At 48.4% G+C, this 10,017-nt stretch overlaps 1 pseudogene across 1 annotated transcript in view; it reads left to right on the top strand.

The window, feature by feature from the left end:
- The first annotated feature begins 446 nt into the window (after positions 1-446).
- LOC144120738 (potassium channel subfamily K member 18-like) overlaps positions 447-10,017 on the top strand; it is a 30,883-nt pseudogene continuing 21,312 nt past the window's right edge. Inside the window, exon 1 of the transcript XR_013312482.1 lies at positions 447-991. The product of XR_013312482.1 is annotated as a potassium channel subfamily K member 18-like (transcript). The remainder of the gene's footprint in view (positions 992-10,017) is intronic.

Genomic DNA, 10,017 nt, shown 5'->3' with positions numbered 1-10,017 from the left:
CGGGGAAGCCGCCGCCGCACGCCACGTGCTTTCTAGAACGCGCGCCATGGGGCGATGCGACTGGCCGCCGTGCGCTGACTTCCGCAACCGGCTGTAGTCGACGCGTTCGACAGTTTTCTAAGTCGATGAAGCAGCACCTGTCCAAGAGGAGAGAAGTGTCAATTCATTGAATTTTCTCTGTGCTCACCCGCCTTACCAGAAGGTGTAGTCAAATGACAAACGCGTTAGACTTGTGATCCTGGACACCAAACGTAGGAAGACGAAATGCCTTTACCGGTCCGGCAGTAGGAGTGCCAGCGCGTGTGTGTTTGTGTCTGTGACCATGCCTGTCTTTCTCCCGTTAACATGACGAGTCGGTCGCAGTATCACCACGCCACCGTCTCGTTCAGATTCGACCAATACTTGCACTGCAGCTACGAGCGTCCGCGTCATTCCTCCGAAGTGGCCCTATGGTGCCGTGGTCGTCGTCATGAGCGCTTCGTCGCGGCGACGAGGTGATCATCGCGGCGGCTTCTGGTGGTCGGCGTCGGACGCAAGCCGCGTAGGTCCTCCTCTGAAGCCTCCGCTTCCTCTAGCAGCAGCATGCGGGAACCACGCCGGTCGTCGCGTTGCTCCAAGTGCCGCTACTACTGTCGCGCCGGAACCACGTCGCTCATGTCTCACTTCGGCCTGTGCAGCCTGGTGGTGGGCTACTGCGTGATGGGCGCGTTCCTCTTCGAGTTCCTCGAGGCGAGCAACGAGCGCAACAAGCGGCTCGAGATGATGCTCTGGCGCTCGAACCTCGCCGACGCGCTATGGCAGCTGACGGCCGACGCGCCGCTCCTGGACCAGGCCAACTGGACGGGAGAGGCCGTGGCCAGGCTGCGGCGATTCGAGGTCACACTCGTGCAGGCCGTGCGCAAGGAGGGCTACGACGGCAAAGAGGACGCCCAGCTGCAGTGGTCCTTCACCGGGGCTCTGCTGTACTCCATCATCGTGATCACCACTATCGGTGAGTGGTTCGCTAGGCCGGCAAGGCAGACCTTTCTTACGAGTCTCTGTAGCCTTGTCTTCTGGACTCCTGTCAGCTCCGCCAGGAGGAAACGAGTGTTTTGGGAAAATAGGCGCACGGGGAAAGTAGTGCATTTGTTTACCTTTCCGGAGTTTAAACGGAGCTTGCCTTACTCGATACTTAGAAGCCCTAAAGCATCATTGCTGTTACATAGTGCCTGTCAAACATATAGGGACTCGCCGAAGGCACCCACAACGAGCGAAGAGAGAGTTTGTAGCGCCCATTTCTTTTCATGTCGTCCTTCTTGCAAACGGCCGCTCTAGAAGCGCCGTAAAGCGGAGGCTTCGCGAGTGGGCTGAATGGCTGTTCGGTGTGCTTGGGCTGAGACAATTGGCAGGTTCTTTTATTAAGCTCTATGTAAAGTTGGGCGCCAAAAGGCTGCGTTAACGTGTAAACAACTATCGACGAGGACAGTACTCGGGAATTATGCGCCATGCATACACAGTTACTTCTAAATGGTGCTGCGCTCTCCCTATACATACCCCCTACACCCACGCATCTCGTAGTGGCTTCCGGAAACCTGCGAGTCGCTTTCAATGACCTCACCAGCCCGGAAGAAATTGGGCGCAAAGTCTAACTCAACTGTTCCCTTTTTTTTTTCCTTTGCGATGCAGTAAGTTAACCTCTTCGCTGGTTTGAGCAAGGATACCACTGTTGCCTGTGTTATTAATAATATTAATTGTTTTTTTGGGGAAAGGAAATGGCGCAGTATCTGTCTCATATATCGTTGGACACCTGAACCACGCCGTAAAGGAAGGGATAAAGGAGGGACTGAAAGAAGAAAGGATGAGAGAGGTGCCGTAGTGGAGGGCTCCGGAATAATTTCGACCACCTGGGGATCTTTAACGTGCACTGACATCGCACAGCACACCGGTGCCTTACCGTTTTTCCTCCATAAAAACGCAGCCGCCGCGGTCGGGTTCGAACCCGGGAACTCCGGATCAGTAGTCGAGCGCCCTAACCACTGAGCCACCGCGGCGGGTTGCCTGTGTTATTGAAAGTCGCAATTGCGGTGGTGTTTAGACGAAGAGGAAACCATGTACCGGTACTTGTAAACTGTCTTCGGGAGTATCACGGCTAACAGCGTGAAGTGCCGTGGCCGGTCAAGGACCAATCGATAGCCCAAGCCTAGAAATACTGGACAAGCGCATTTTTTCAACGGGACGTTATTATGAACGTAATTTTTTTTCGCTTATCCTAAGACTGTACTACACTAATCAATATTTTCGCAGATTCTTTATCGATACGCTTGTAGTTTTCTGCCATTTATTGTCAGAAACGCGCCACATTGGTTTTCTGTGGTGCTCTTTACTACTCGGTGCGAGCGTATGGCAAATCATAAAGTAAGACCTTGTTACGTGCCTTAAGATTCCCGTCAATATGTTCATAGAAGTATCTTTCAATATTCGACAGTTACGTCAAAAGTAAAATTGATGTCCATGAAAGCTGGACACTCGAAAGTACACTTACAAGGCTAATATAAGTGCGCGCCATCGGGCAAAGAATCAAGCAAAATGCAACCATTATTGCTCGAATAGTCCACAGTCTTTCCAACAACAACTTTTTCTCAAGGACTAACAACGCAACTTTCGCTCAGTATTACGATTTACGCGTATGTAGCTGCTGACCACACATGGCGTAACACGTTTTGACGCAAACAAACGGCTTTTCGGCGACTCGAGCCACCAGCACGAAACACTCCGAGGATGAACACTAATTAAAACCATGTGTACGCAATAAATAATCGTCGCGCCCACTGCCCTACCGCCAGGACAATGTGATAAAAACATAGTAACTTCCCATTGCAGAGTCGTTATCTTCGTCCAGGGGAGACAGCAACATGGGATGTTTTGCCCGCAAGGATTGGGTCTTTCACTGACATTCGTGAAGACAAGCGGGCCGCAATACACAACAGGTTTACGACTCTCCCCTTCTCGTCGACTGGCGAGAGTCGTTACTCGGCTGACGCGCAATGATCGATCGCTAAACCGAAATAAACTTCAGGAGCCCCCACTTACCACGCTCCGAGCGCTATTTGTTTGGGGTTTAGGGTGCTTCCACAGCGAAAGAAGGATGCCTGCAGGCGTGCTACGCCGCAGGCAAGGCGTCTTAACTGCGCAGAGAAAGGTGCTATAGTCCGATTCAGCTCAAGAACGCAGCGGCGAATGCACCTCAAAAGAACTCCCCAGCTAACGACGTCCTCCGATTGTCATAACGCTGCAGTTAATCCCATTTTATGGAGACACCTGCCAGCCACCTGCGATTTCGCGCTAGGGGATTCACCGGGACGCCATGAGAACCAGTCGACGTTATACTGGCTGGAGTGCCTCCTTTGAGGTGAATTCGCCGCTGCGTTCTTGAGTTGTATCCGATTTTAGTCTAGAAGATGTGAACACGAAACACCCTGTGAGGCCTACTATATGGCCATGCCCTTATCCAAAGGAAAAAATTATTTTGTTTTATGTAGGAGCTTAGCCAATAGAGTAAGTCTCATAGGGTAGTTTGTAGAGTGTGCACACCAGTACGTGATTAACCTGAAGACACGCCGATGTGATAAAACGTTTATTCGTTAATGTCTACCGGTAGAGCACGGAGTCGTCTTCATGGCTGAAACGGTTATTGGAGCAGGCTGCGCTGTATAATATAAGGACGAACGAAATGCTTTTGCGCTACAGATAATTTAGTACGGAGTTATGCATCAGACTATGACGCGCTGTTTCTCAACAAATCCTGCGCATTTCAACATACAAATGTGCATTATCGGCAGTGATCGTTCGATGCGAAAAAAAAAGGAAGATAAGAGGCCGCCGGCACCGAAACTGTCATAGCGAATGCTGGACATCTGAACTATCCAGTGGCCTAAGAAGAAAGCACAAATGAGACAAGGTGGCTGGATGCAGCACGTTATACAAAGAATGCATGTTATGTTATGTTACGTTATGTTATGTTATGTTATGTTATGTTATGTTATGTCGTCATGTCATGCCATTTTATGTCATATCATGTCATGTTCTGTTATGTCATGTCATGCCATGTCATGTCTTGGCATGTTATGTTATGTGATGTGATGTTATGGTATGTTAGTAAGCAGACAAGGGAAGGGAAGTGAGCTCGTTTGACATACATACGAAGGAAGCCAACACCGAGCGAAACCAAGATGCAGAGGAGAATGTTTCTATTTATTTCATTTGTGGCGTTGATCAATGGGAGAATAATACACTGATTAATCTGTCAATTAAAGGCAATTAATTGTCCTTCTTTATAACTAACTTCTTCTGCCACAGCGTGCACGTGAGGTAAACACGTGATATTAAAAAGCTTTATAGCGTACTGCAGCACTTCGCAAAAACACCAGGGGACACCTGGTATTTAAATTTGCAGTATAGAAGTAAATTATGTTTAAAAAGTGACATTGTTTGTTTGTTAGTCGGGGAAGAAGCAAAGTGGGACACACGTCTATGGCACATGTGCCATGCCGGGCAGCTGAATTTAATGTGCAGGTAATGGATAGACCCTTCGAAAATGCGGAGGCATTCAGATGTTTGCTTATTAGTGAAACAAGCATGTCTTTGTCTTCCTATATTGTGGTCCAGGTAGAGAGGAAATGCACGACCTTGCTTATATGGCTGAAATCTCGGCTTCTCCGCAATCCTATTTCGGTTATGCAAGAATGAATGTCGTCAATTTTCGTACTATTTATTAACTGAGACCTTTGTTTTGCGGGCAAGTCTCCGCACGTTTATTTGATCTTAAGGCGATGCCGGTGTCATACACAGAACATGGCGGGGATTTCTTAATACTAAATTAATCGAGAATGCAAGTTCGTCTTTTTATTTCTGACAAAGCGCCAAGCGCTCCAGTCGTCAGAATTGCGTGTATGTCGTGCGCTTCCATCTTTTTCTGCTTATACCCACCCCTTTCAATTTATCTCTTGTTCTTTACTAGTTTCATGATCGAAACGTAAAAGATTACAGTCTATCGCGTCGCCGATACTAGGCATACGCATGAAATGCATAGCAGGAAAGGCGTAGCGCGTTCTATAGGACGATTCGTAGTTGGTGGTAGCCGGCCAGGATTTTTAAATGTTGAAGGTGCCCCCTCTTTCACTCATTTCTCTTCTTAGAGCCAGGCAGCGCGTATGAACTCCATGGCTGCTTTCGCTGCTTGAGGAGCCTGCGTCATCAGCCGCTTTCAATAGCCATGGACGGCACGCTCGGCTTCTTTCTTCCATTTTGGTGCTTCATGAGCAGCCCCACCAACCATAGCGCTTTCCCGCTCTTCATCGTTTTTAGCGGCGCGTTCGGCTGCCTTCTCACCTTCGTGTGCTCGTAGATAAAGCTGTCGTTCGCGACAGGGTCGAGCCTTTGTAGCTCTTGACTCAAACGGATCAATCCCAAGGCCATGACGGCAGTGCTACTGGCGCCGAGCATCTGCAAGCACTGAACGGAGAGAGGAAAGGTGACGCGCAGTTAAAGCACGTAGCACGAGAAGTTGTTTCGGTGGACGAGGGGCCCAATTAAACGAAGCTGCTCTATTTGCGCCGGCACTTGTTCGAAGCGCGCTACTGTACAGTGTGGCAGTTTTTTTTTATGCTGGTTACCATTCGAATGGGAGCTTTCGGAATGTTTCAGATATTGACCTCAGATCCTGACTACGAGAGTGAAATAACACATGAGAACAAGAATAGGGCGGATTGCATTTGGCAGGTATCTTAAGATCTTGAATGGCGGTTCACCATCGCAGCTTGTATGGCAGCGCGAATAACATTAGGAAGGAACGACGACAGAACAGCTCTCTTTTTGCTCTCTTTCTGTAGTCGTATCCTCCTTAATGTTATACGCGCTGCCATACAAGCTACTGTGAACCAACTAGCCCAGCAAGCAATCATTCTAGTTTACCATCATCCATCTAGAGTAAAGTATATAACATTTGTATATTACCGGGGCTCACCTATGAGGCATAAACGTGGAGCCTAGCGAAAAGGGTTCAGTTTAAATTGGGGACAACGCGGAGGTCTATGTAAAGAAAAATGGTAGGTGTAACGTTAAGGAACAAGAAGAGAGCAGAGTGCAACAGGGAGCAAAAGGGAGTTAATGACAGCCTAGTCGACGTCAAGGAGAAGAAATGGGCATATGCAGGACATGTAATCCGAAGGTAATATAACCGATGATCGTTAAGGGTAACTGAGTGGATTCCAAAAGTGGATGGGTGCACCTGAGGGCGGCAGAAAGTCAAGTGGTCGGATGATATTAGAAAGTTTCCAGGGGCAAGGTGCCAGCAGCTGGCGCAGGACCGGGTTAATTGGATTGGCAAGGGAGAGGCATTTGTCCTGCAGTGATGTAGTCAAGTTGGTGATGGTTATGATGATGATGATGATGATGATGATGATAATGAATTATCTGAGTTTCTAAATACTGGCTTCAGGGAATAAATGACAATTTGAAAGTTGTATATCGTGCTGAAAAACAGCAGTCTCAGATGTTTGCAACATGAGACCATTTACGTAGATATTTTTACCGCCCTAAAAAGAAAGCACGCGGAAAAAGGTAACGTGATAGCGCTGCTAGTTCAGCGCCCCAAGAGGCGCTTTCTGAGAACAAAATCCGCTGCCCTCCAGAGTGCTATCGCCGACGCGGCTTTTGCGTTTGCAGTAGCCGTAAGATGTGCGCCAGCAACTGTTAACTCGTTGGCGGGCTTTCTTTTGAGCGAGCGTTTCTGAAAGCGAACGGTAGTTAATCTCCGGAGCTGATTTGAAATAAAGTATTGTTGTCAGGGTGGAACCAGCGGAACACAGACGCAGGACAAGAAAAGGAGGTACACACACCACACCGCTGGTCTTGCAACTGATTTATTTCGAGGAAAACCACCACATTTAAAGGATTCCCTGCGCAAGCGCACACTCTGGATGAAGGGAACAACTGTATTAAGACAAAAAAAAAGTTATATTCTTTATCCGTGATAAAAACCGAGGGATCGCTGACACACTTTTCCTTGTTTTTCCTGATTAGAAACGCTTCAAGAATTTCACGCTCTCGTCTTGTTCTCCCCCGACCGATAATAACAACATTATGAACCAACTAGCCCAGCAATTTACGCTCCTGAAATAAAGTAGTTCCACATGAGGGTTCCAATGCTGTAAATGAAACGCTGGTGTTTTCAAAAGTTGCGCATTAATCTGTACACCGGGCCAGGCTTGTTCGCAGAGCTGACTGCTGTGAACATGATCAGCTTCTACTCAGTACTTTCTACCGAAGAAAAAGCGTAACGATGGGTGTGAAAAGAATATGTGATAAGCGGGATTTAACGCGATCCGAAGCTACACGTGAGCTATGAGAGTTCTCATAGTTGGACTGGAGAGTTGGTGTCGATTAATTCTGACCCACATTGGGTTGTTTAACACGCACTGCCGCAGCACAGAACATGGGCGAATTTTCATTTATCTCCCCGTCAAAACGCGGCCGCAGTGGCCGGGGTTCGATCCTGAGACCTTGGACCCAGCAGTCAAACGCCATTTGTCCACTGCGCCACCACGACGGGCAAAAGAGGTCTGCAAACGTAGCCAGTCAAGAGACTCTAGCAACCAGTGCAGCTTCCTTTACTCCTGCGAAATGGCATTAAATACAATTACAAAGAAACTGTTTTCTTTACAGCCAGAGCTGTTAAGTGCGCGTTTTCCGGCTTAGCGGTGTTTGCGTTGGCGTAACACCGCGTCACGATGATTGGCCAGCATGCAGTGCAGTCACGCATGACGTCAATGCAACGCGCCATGCTGAGTTGTCCGAACGCTGTGACGTCACGTGTGGCAGCACAGTGACGTCATGCGCACTCAGTCAGAGAAAACAAAAGGAATTAACAGTACGATATGCACCACCGCAAACAGCGGTCAATGAATGTCTCGTTACGCGGAGTTAGGCGTCTTGATAATTTATGTTATTTTAGCAGAGATACGTATAGCCATCACTGTGTGCTGTCACGTCACGTCCACTGCTGGACGAAGGCCTCAGCACTGTTTGAAACTGCCCCCTGCCGCACACGTTCGTTTTTTGCACCCGATGTTGTCATTTCACTATCTGGTACTCTTGCCTTTCACGAAAGCACTACATTACCCCCCTCCCCCCCCAAAAAAAAGAAAGAAGCAAGGAGCTGTACTGGTCGGCAGCATCATCTCTCGCGTTCACACCTAGGGCTCTTACAGGGCTGATACTTTACGGCCTATTCGGCATTTTAACGCGTTGCCTCACAGAGCGTCCTCGCAATTACCACAGCCACGGAAGCCCGCCTGAAAGGACGCCAGATGCAGCTGCAGCCTGCCGACACGTATATGCTCGCCTTTTCTTACGAAGAGGGGGCAAGCTCCGCGGCGGCAGCCTATCTGGTAGGGTAGAGCAATAACAACACCACGGCGGGCCGCCCTGTCAAAACACTCAGTCCGCACGGTATTTACACTTGCCACCGCTCCCCTTCGGTGCCGCTCTTATATATTCAGTCGAGCGCCGCGCCTGGCCCCACCATAGCGAGGCCGCTCCGTACACCTTGGCTCCCGCTCGACCATAACAACGGGCCGCCGAAACGATGTGTTCTTTTTTTTTCTTATTTCCTTTTTGCCTCTGAGTTTCTGCTGCTGCCTTGATGCAACCGAGTCGGCTACCGGGAAAGGCCGATTTTATGGCCAAGCGTCTAGCTGTTTTAGAGGCCATCTTATGAGGACGACGACACAACATAATCAAATGAAGCCTTGAAGCCAGTTGCTCCCACCTAAGCGTTTCGGCGGCGGCTCAAACAAAAAATTTCCATTCCTGCGGACCTATTGTGCAAAAAAAAAAAAACTCGCAGGACGGTTACGGCTGCGTAATGCAATGTTCAGCGATAGCTGTTAAGCGTTTGGTTTGGGGGATATATTCCTGGCGCACTGGTAGGCTTATGCGACCCAGGTTTACCGTGACATAAGGTCATGTGACATTCATGTCACGTGACCGTTACATTAACGCACCAATCGGTCACGCCGACGGCGCCGAATAAGCCAGGGATAGGCGCCATACAACTATCGCTGTAAAAATGATTGTCCGTGATGGTGCGGACCTGCTTGCACTCGTACGTCTATATAGAACACAGTTAAGGTGACATACGCCGATACATTAGATGCAGTCATTGTGAGCTCCCCATATTTAACAAAAAAATGAAATTATTAATATGCAGACGCGACATTGATCTAAAACGCTTCGTGGCACTGCTCAGAACATTGAGTGTGGCAATGCATGTAAGGTGCAGACCTTAGGAAAGTGAGCAGGAGAAGGAGGAGGAAAAGGCTTTGTCGAAGTCCACTGCCAAGGGCCTCATTAAAGAGAGCGCTTGCCCAGCTGAGCACCGTTGGTGGCCCGTCCAGTCCGAATGAAACCAAACCCTCTAGTATGAACGGGAAGAGTGTAGGAAATAATGGGAGCGATTATCAGAATTACAAGGGTTTAGAACGTGTGTTTTGTAACTCTCTGGATGTGTAGACAGTACAGACAGCGAATCGACTTTCAATGCAGGGAAGAGTTTCATCTATGCTACCTTGTGTGGCAAGGACACTGGGATAGATCGGAAATAATTTGTTCCTTCAGAAAAGCGCTCCTTCGCTTGTGTTTTTATTTTTATTTTTTGTGGTGACTGAATGGTATTGCAGCTCAATTCCGTTCACTTTTATTTCCTTAAAGGCCCTCGATCATTCATGTGGGCGTTACATAAGGAGTGGGATTACACTTGAATATAAGAAAACAAACGACGATATTTATCCAGCATCGAAGATGATCAGTTACGCCTACTTGGAATTCCCCGAACAATTACATCGCCTGAGGCGGGGTCGGTAATTTAAAGTAATACCGCCATTAATTCGTGCAAACAGTGTGTGGGACAGGCAGGAATTATAACAAACTTCCTGCAGCTAAACATTAAAGATCGGTATCTTCTATGGCGCAGACTGTGCT

The sequence above is a fragment of the Amblyomma americanum genome, chromosome 2, assembly GCF_052857255.1.
Source record: "Amblyomma americanum isolate KBUSLIRL-KWMA chromosome 2, ASM5285725v1, whole genome shotgun sequence".
Lineage (NCBI taxonomy): Eukaryota > Metazoa > Arthropoda > Arachnida > Ixodida > Ixodidae > Amblyomma > Amblyomma americanum.
Note: the sequence above shows the minus strand (reverse complement) of the source record. Positions and strands in the feature narration are given on the sequence as shown.